General features: G+C 43.5%; 3 long non-coding RNA genes across 5 annotated transcripts; 1 reads left to right on the top strand and 2 right to left on the bottom strand.

Moving 5' to 3' along the window:
- Positions 1-631: 631 nt before the first annotated feature.
- LOC133391808 (uncharacterized) lies at positions 632-2,833 on the bottom strand. 2 transcript variants are annotated; one of them, XR_009765274.1, is made up of 3 exons: positions 1,499-2,833; positions 1,105-1,392; positions 632-1,009 (listed from the first exon to the last, which is right to left on the bottom strand). It is a non-coding gene; the product is annotated as an uncharacterized LOC133391808 (long non-coding RNA). The 2 variants fall into 2 exon arrangements; XR_009765273.1 differs by having other exon boundaries at positions 1,105-2,833.
- Positions 2,834-4,459: 1,626 nt separating this feature from the next.
- On the top strand, positions 4,460-5,586 carry LOC133391676 (uncharacterized). Its single transcript, XR_009765145.1, has 3 exons — positions 4,460-4,712; positions 4,819-5,107; positions 5,203-5,586. It is a non-coding gene; the product is annotated as an uncharacterized LOC133391676 (long non-coding RNA).
- A 1,002-nt stretch (positions 5,587-6,588) lies between these two features.
- LOC4397778 (uncharacterized) lies at positions 6,589-8,200 on the bottom strand. 2 transcript variants are annotated; one of them, XR_009765147.1, is made up of 3 exons: positions 7,230-8,200; positions 6,984-7,146; positions 6,589-6,916 (listed from the first exon to the last, which is right to left on the bottom strand). It is a non-coding gene; the product is annotated as an uncharacterized LOC4397778 (long non-coding RNA). The 2 variants fall into 2 exon arrangements; XR_009765146.1 differs by having other exon boundaries at positions 7,212-8,200.
- Positions 8,201-8,442: the final 242 nt, after the last annotated feature.

The raw sequence follows: 8,442 nt of genomic DNA on the forward strand, positions 1-8,442 counted from the left end.
GATGCAATAATTATATTTGTGTTTGTATAATGAATGATTTTAACATGTAAATAACGTTATAGTGCAATAAACACTTGCGATAGTGTCACGATTGTGTGCATGATTGTGTACACAGTTCCAATTCAGCTTCATTATCTGTTCCATTAGATAATTTGTTAACTGATTCAAATTTCAATTACAGTTTCCTTATGCTTGTTGCGTGGTTTTAACTATAACGGAACCATGGCCCTTAATAATACTCCTAGATATTGTTAATATATAGTTACGTGCACCATAGTGACACGCAAGGCTCACCTCACCGCTTGAATTAACCATTGATCCGCTGAACAAGCGGAGAACATCGGACGATCGCGACCAAGAAGAAATACTGTTCTATGGATTACGCACCTGCGGCAAGTGCTAGGATCGATTGTCTATAATCAATTGTCTTGTCCGCATTTTGTTCGACCCGAGAACCGCAGCCAACACAACGAGCGTAACAAACAACGGCCTCACATACGCTCTAACACAATGTTTGGTTTTATGATTAGCAAATCTGATGTTAATTATTTCTCAAAGTGCGTGCTTCCTCACGAGTACACGTATTTTTTTTTTTACCCAAATGGTGTTGCTCAACAAACACATAATTATGTGTTTCAATAGTCCATGCGTATATTAGCACAATAAAATCTTATATCTAATTAAACCAAACTAATACTAATACTAATCCTATGCTAACATAAAACAAAAGAAAAAAATAAGGCACTGGTCACATTATAAGGCAAAAAGGGAGGTACATGATGCATAAAATAAACTCATCCATTCTATTCCATTTGGTGAGTGTTTTGCTCAGCAATCTCATTCACCAGATGTTTCATGATGTGTGCGTTGAAGGACGTGCGTGAGTTACTGAGCACTTGCCTGTCACGGGTTAGCATGATACAACATTAATGTTTCGTCTATATGCTTGGCTATCGTAGGATGTTGCGCAGTGACTGTTTCTTACAGTTAGATGAAGGAAAACGAATACCTTAGAAAATGAAAAAGAATGTAAAATAAACAAAATAACGTTTAAAAAAAACATAAGAGATACAGTAAAAAGTAAATGAGCATGTGGTTACTTACCGATAGTGTGTTGTGGCATGTGTACTGAAAAACGATTCTCTATCATTTCGCGTGTAATTCCAACATGTAGCACGAACTCATGCGGTAGGGAACATGCAAAAAAAAGAAACATTTAAGTTTACAAATTTTGTTACCGTCTTGTACTGGTGATGTGAAATAACTTACCGCAGGGGAAACCCCACGATAAGAGACGTTTCCTTTCTTATCGTGAACACTGTCGGATGGTTGGCGTTGTAGATTCCTTTTCCCGCTGCCACTTAAATCCGGATCGACGCGTAGGTCGGCGAGCTCGTGCGGCAAGAGGCATGCAAATAGTAAGAAAAATAAAAAAAATATTAATAAACTGCCTACATTGTCTCTTGCAAACCGATCGCTATGATGTATCAATACTTACCGCAGGGGAAACCCCCTCGACTAGTGAGGTGTGCTACCGATTGGGGAAATCGGTCGGATGGTATGCGGTGTACTAGATCTATCCCTTATCCCGCTTGCCACTTAAAACCGGATCGACGCGTAGGTCGGCGAGCTCGTGCGGCAGGAGGCATGCAAATAGAAAGTGTTAGGAAACGAAGGAAATGGGGTTATCATCTCGTGCAAGCCGATCGCTATGATCTAGAATTACTTACCGCAGGGGAAAACCCCCGATAAAAAAAACGATGTTTTTAACTGCGCTGCCTTAAAATCTTAGAAAGGGATTTGTTTTAAAATTTAATTTCTTTTTTTTTTTACAAGGAGGGGAAATGTAGAATACACCTTAGCAAGGTGCCATCGAAACCTCCTCCTTGGGTCCGTTTCGCAGCTAAGCTTCTCTGGACCAAATGAGAATCTGCTTTGAGTGTACCTGCTTAAAAAAAAGAAAACTAATTATTAAAAATGTTCGATTTGGTTCCCCAAGGCATCTATCAAGGCGACAAACACATCATCATTGCATCTCCGGAAGATATGCTCAGCAAAATATTTGTCCATGTTGCTTTTAATATTAGTGCCTTGTTTTCTCAAAAATGCCTTCAACCATCTCCAAACATTCTCAATCCGTTGTGTGTTGATATTGTTATCATCTGGATTGAGGAAATTTCTGGAGTGGTTGACACATTCGTGGGGATATCCAAGCTCCTCCAGCCCATTATAACCTTTCCAGAGATCGGTCATAATTTTCGTTCCGGGTTCAACATGCCGAACCACCAGATCGCTCAAAACGGCAAGCGAGCGTTTCGGGACACGCTCCAGGAAAATGGCCTTATTTTCCCGGCATATCCCACCAACAAGCCACTGAGGACCGGAACTACCGACCCGGCCGACGTTGTACTTTCGACGAGTGATGACAGTTTCGTCGATTTCCACCGTCATGCCAGGGCCCCCTATCTTCTCTCGTGTACGATCGAATGTTTCCCAAAGAAAACTTCGGATCGTATCGTACCACGAGAGAACCGTGTTGTGGGAGAGGCCAGTCTCCAACGCACAACGAGTTGAGTTGGCCCCATTGGCCCACTCGTAACAACAACGCACAAGGCTCCTAAGCGAAGCCTTGTGGTTGGCAAATATGGACCTGGCCCGGATGCTGCTGGTCCCGCCGCATTTGTAGTCGGGACATACATACCTGTAGCCGTCGATGCTTTTGTAGGGAGTTAGCTTCATTTCCTTTGGACATCTCGGGCACAATTGAACCGGCTGCAGAAGAGCCCGCTTTTGCATCCACTCGATCGCTTGTTCACGGTCCTGAAAAATATCAGAAAGCATATCAGTATTGTAAGCCATTTTCAATTGCCTCTTTGCGCTTTGCAAAATATGCACAAGTGGCGCCAAATATTGTGTATGTGTGCGGTATATCGATGGGGATACAAACCAGGGTTAAGATATGGGTGAACAACGGTAGCACTGCTTAAATTTGCAAATGTAGGAGCTGGTTTAAAATATAATATTTATTGCGGATACACATTGAAAGGGATTCATAATTAATGCAGAACATAAATGTATTTACTCAAATATACTTTCGTTATATTTTTATTTATGAGTTTTCAAATATTTTCATTTCATGAACACTGTCCGTCCCACAGTTACCTTTGCAATTACCGTTATTTTTAAAAATTCACATACGCACGCAGGCAATCAATGATATCGTAGTTAGTGATGGGTAAAGTTGACAAAAATTCGGAGTCGACTCCGATCCGACTCCGATAAATTCGGAATAGACTCCGGAAGGTAGGTCCGCGCTGCAATATCCGGAGTCGTTCGAAGTCGTACGGAGTCGCCCGGAGTCACCCGGAGTCGGAGTCATCCGGAGTCATTCGGAGTCGTCCGGAGTCGTCCGGAGTTGCCCGGAGTCGCCCGGAGTCGGAGTCGTTCGGAGTCGTTCGGAGTCGTTCGGAGTCGTTCGGAGTCATTCGGAGTCGTTCGGAGTCATTCGGATTCGTTCGGAGTCATTCGGAGTCATTCGGAGTCGTTTGGAGTCATTCGGAGTCGTTCGGAGTCGTCCGGAGTCGACCAGAGTCGTGTTGTGTCGCGTTGTTGTTACGAGTGGGCCAATGGGGCCAACTCAACTCGTTGTGCGTTGGAGACTGGCCTCTCCCACAACACGGTTCTCTCGTGGTACGATACGATCCGAAGTTTTCTTTGGGAAACATTCGATCGTACACGAGAGAAGATAGGGGGCCCTGGCATGACGGTGGAAATCGACGAAACTGTCATCACTCGTCGAAAGTACAACGTCGGCCGGGTCGGTAGTTCCGGTCCTCAGTGGCTTGTTGGTGGGATATGCCGGGAAAATAAGGCCATTTTCCTGGAGCGTGTCCCGAAACGCTCGCTTGCCGTTTTGAGCGATCTGGTGGTTCGGCATGTTGAACCCGGAACGAAAATTATGACCGATCTCTGGAAAGGTTATAATGGGCTGGAGGAGCTTGGATATCCCCACGAATGTGTCAACCACTCCAGAAATTTCCTCAATCCAGATGATAACAATATCAACACACAACGGATTGAGAATGTTTGGAGATGGTTGAAGGCATTTTTGAGAAAACAAGGCACTAATATTAAAAGCAACATGGACAAATATTTTGCTGAGCATATCTTCCGGAGATGCAATGATGATGTGTTTGTCGCCTTGATAGATGCCTTGGGGAACCAAATCGAACATTTTTAATAATTAGTTTTCTTTTTTTTAAGCAGGTACACTCAAAGCAGATTCTCATTTGGTCCAGAGAAGCTTAGCTGCGAAACGGACCCAAGGAGGAGGTTTCGATGGCACCTTGCTAAGGTGTATTCTACATTTCCCCTCCTTGTAAAAAAAAAAGAAATTAAATTTTAAAACAAATCCCTTTCTAAGATTTTAAGGCAGCGCAGTTAAAAACATCGTTTTTTTTATCGGGGGTTTTCCCCTGCGGTAAGTAATTCTAGATCATAGCGATCGGCTTGCACGAGATGATAACCCCATTTCCTTCGTTTCCTAACACTTTCTATTTGCATGCCTCCTGCCGCACGAGCTCGCCGACCTACGCGTCGATCCGGTTTTAAGTGGCAAGCGGGATAAGGGATAGATCTAGTACACCGCATACCATCCGACCGATTTCCCCAATCGGTAGCACACCTCACTAGTCGAGGGGGTTTCCCCTGCGGTAAGTATTGATACATCATAGCGATCGGTTTGCAAGAGACAATGTAGGCAGTTTATTAATATTTTTTTTATTTTTCTTACTATTTGCATGCCTCTTGCCGCACGAGCTCGCCGACCTACGCGTCGATCCGGATTTAAGTGGCAGCGGGAAAAGGAATCTACAACGCCAACCATCCGACAGTGTTCACGATAAGAAAGGAAACGTCTCTTATCGTGGGGTTTCCCCTGCGGTAAGTTATTTCACATCACCAGTACAAGACGGTAACAAAATTTGTAAACTTAAATGTTTCTTTTTTTTTGCATGTTCCCTACCGCATGAGTTCGTGCTACATGTTGGAATTACACGCGAAATGATAGAGAATCGTTTTTCAGTACACATGCCACAACACACTATCGGTAAGTAACCACATGCTCATTTACTTTTTACTGTATCTCTTATGTTTTTTTTAAACGTTATTTTGTTTGTTTTACATTCTTTTTCATTTTCTAAGGTATTCGTTTTCCTTCATCTAACTGTAAGAAACAGTCACTGCGCAACATCCTACGATAGCCAAGCATATAGACGAAACATTAATGTTGTATCATGCTAACCCGTGACAGGCAAGTGCTCAGTAACTCACGCACGTCCTTCAACGCACACATCATGAAACATCTGGTGAATGAGATTGCTGAGCAAAACACTTACCAAATGGAATAGAATGGATGAGTTTATTTTATGCATCATGTACCTCCCTTTTTGCCTTATAATGTGACCAGTGCCTTATTTTTTTCTTTTGTTTTATGTTAGCATAGGATTAGTATTAGTATTAGTTTGGTTTAATTAGATATAAGATTTTATTGTGCTAATATACGCATGGACTATTGAAACACATAATTATGTGTTTGTTGAGCAACACCATTTGGGTAAAAAAAAAAATACGTGTACTCGTGAGGAAGCACGCACTTTGAGAAATAATTAACATCAGATTTGCTAATCATAAAACCAAACATTGTGTTAGAGCGTATGTGAGGCCGTTGTTTGTTACGCTCGTTGTGTTGGCTGCGGTTCTCGGGTCGAACAAAATGCGGACAAGACAATTGGTTATAGACAATCGATCCTAGCACTTGCCGCAGGTGCGTAATCCATAGAACAGTATTTCTTCTTGGTCGCGATCGTCCGATGTTCTCCGCTTGTTCAGCGGATCAATGGTTAATTCAAGCGGTGAGGTGAGCCTTGCGTGTCACTATGGTGCACGTAACTATATATTAACAATATCTAGGAGTATTATTAAGGGCCATGGTTCCGTTATAGTTAAAACCACGCAACAAGCATAAGGAAACTGTAATTGAAATTTGAATCAGTTAACAAATTATCTAATGGAACAGATAATGAAGCTGAATTGGAACTGTGTACACAATCATGCACACAATCGTGACACTATCGCAAGTGTTTATTGCACTATAACGTTATTTACATGTTAAAATCATTCATTATACAAACACAAATATAATTATTGCATCAAATATACTACTCATTTTTTAACTGAAATTGTATAAATATATCGCATTACTCACCAATTGATAGCCTATTTGTTTTTCTTTCGTTTGGCAATAGGGTGTAGTAGCCACATTTGGAATATGTAATGTAATCATATTTTTTATTCTACTGGGTTCGGTCGGTTCGATCGGTAACAACATAGGAAAAATAAAATAGGTGCACATAATAATATGCACGCACCACTAACAAATACTTTTACTAGACCCGTTCCAAACAGAGTCCAGTGTATGTTTAGTGCACCTTGTATATTGTTCATTTGATTCTGAAAATTTGAAAAAGAAACAAAGATATTAGCATTCTTTACACTTATTAAACGTACTGAAACTATATGTATACTTGCCTTGCGTTATACTGCCGTCAAGATATACCGAGCGGGAGACCGTCACCATCCTACCCGAGCAGGATGACGTTGTACATATTCACGGCTGCGCCATAATGATTTGGTGTGGTATGGATGATACGTGGGAGCTGTGCCAAAAACATCAAACCATTCTCGCCTCCTCCTGATAAGCTTTAGCGCATTAGCTCCTTGGTGATGTCATCATCTGGTTCCTGCGGACAGTATATTCATTCCTTACAATCCAATATCCCCAGCGACTCGGCAAACGTTGCGACCGAAAGAGCCAAATCTTCTAAACATGTTCGTAGATTTGCACTTGAAGAGGCAACTAGATTAACCAAAAGAGAACATGTATGAAAATTATTGAAAATGTGTGAACGATAAAGAGCCTCCACCTAGTCAACAAATAGCCACATGCGGGTCGCGAGCCGTACTATGCCGATCGTTGTCCTAACCGATCCGATCTGTGTCCTGCCAGCCGATTGGAACGCACCCTCCCCTTCGCTAGAGCCACCGACCGTGCGCCGATAGTCATGCCAGTTGTTGATGAAAAGGTGTCTGTGAACAAAAAAGAAACAAACATGAAGCTCAATCGCACACCCGGAACATACAGTGCATCGCACCACAATAGACGACGCAACTTAACTTCCGCTATGCTTCTAGTCGCGATGGCCGGACACACTCGGCATCGTTACACAGTTTGATCGTGCGCGTAGCGAATATATCGAACGTATGCAGCCGGCTCTTGACCGCCCTCATTCGGCGTGAATGGCACACCGAGAACCGGCTTCGCTGCCAGCTCGGCCGTGCCGATTGCATCCTGCTACTGCCGCTCGTCAATGCGGTGCACCTCGAGTGCATCGACGACCGGTCCGTGGAACAAGGCATTCACAGAAGATCCAGGAAAACCAGCTGAATCCCATCAGCCGGGAACCAGCAACCTAAAAAAAGCCGGACACCAACCATACCATTTTTTCGATCCTAAAAAAAGCCCAACAACCGGAACGATATTATCCGCACCCTCACCGTCGATCTCACAGAACGAACGGGACGAGTGTTTTCCTGACGAGCTTGCTTCGGATAGTTGTGAAAGTGTTCCACGTACAACTGGTGGGTGATTTTCAGCTTGCTCGAGAACACCTGCACGAACCAGGTCTTGTGGAACCGGCGCAAACACTGCAGCGTGATCAGCGTCATGGCAACCATCGTCTCGGTAGGCGTGGTGCGCACCATACGCTTGTTGGTTGCCAACGTATCGAGGAAGGCGATTACGTAGTCCCGCGCTGGCTACATCATGACGGCAAATCCGGCCACCGACCAGAGGGCAGCAAACGTCTGCCGGATGGCAGTGGGCAGATGCTTTTCGATCGTTGCCAACAGTCCACCGAGCACCACGATCGTCACGATGAGGTTGACGAAAAGAAAGCTCGACCGAATATCGAACCACGGGAACTGATGATAACCGCAACGAAATGTAAACAAACCGCCATAAATGAAAACAACACCAATTGAAACTGACACAAAGAGTGTGGAGCGACCCACAGTTCCCAGGTCGCATGTTCGAACTGTCACTGGTTTATTTACAGCGCGGTATTGGGTTTTTACCCCTCCATCTATCGTTTTCTCCTGGTAAACGATAAGGACACCCAAAAATATGGAAAATTAGATAGATACAACCGAACATTAGACGGAACCGCAACCGAACACTGAAATTATGCAACTAAAATACATGTTTATCACAAAGACGCTTCTGCATCAAACTCTTTCCCTTTGTAAACATAACCTCGATCCATCTTCGCTGCCGAAAATTACACACACACATCCACACACTGTACGTCGCCACATGCCGTTTGG

Source organism: Anopheles gambiae, chromosome 2 (genome assembly GCF_943734735.2).
Source record: "Anopheles gambiae chromosome 2, idAnoGambNW_F1_1, whole genome shotgun sequence".
Lineage (NCBI taxonomy): Eukaryota > Metazoa > Arthropoda > Insecta > Diptera > Culicidae > Anopheles > Anopheles gambiae.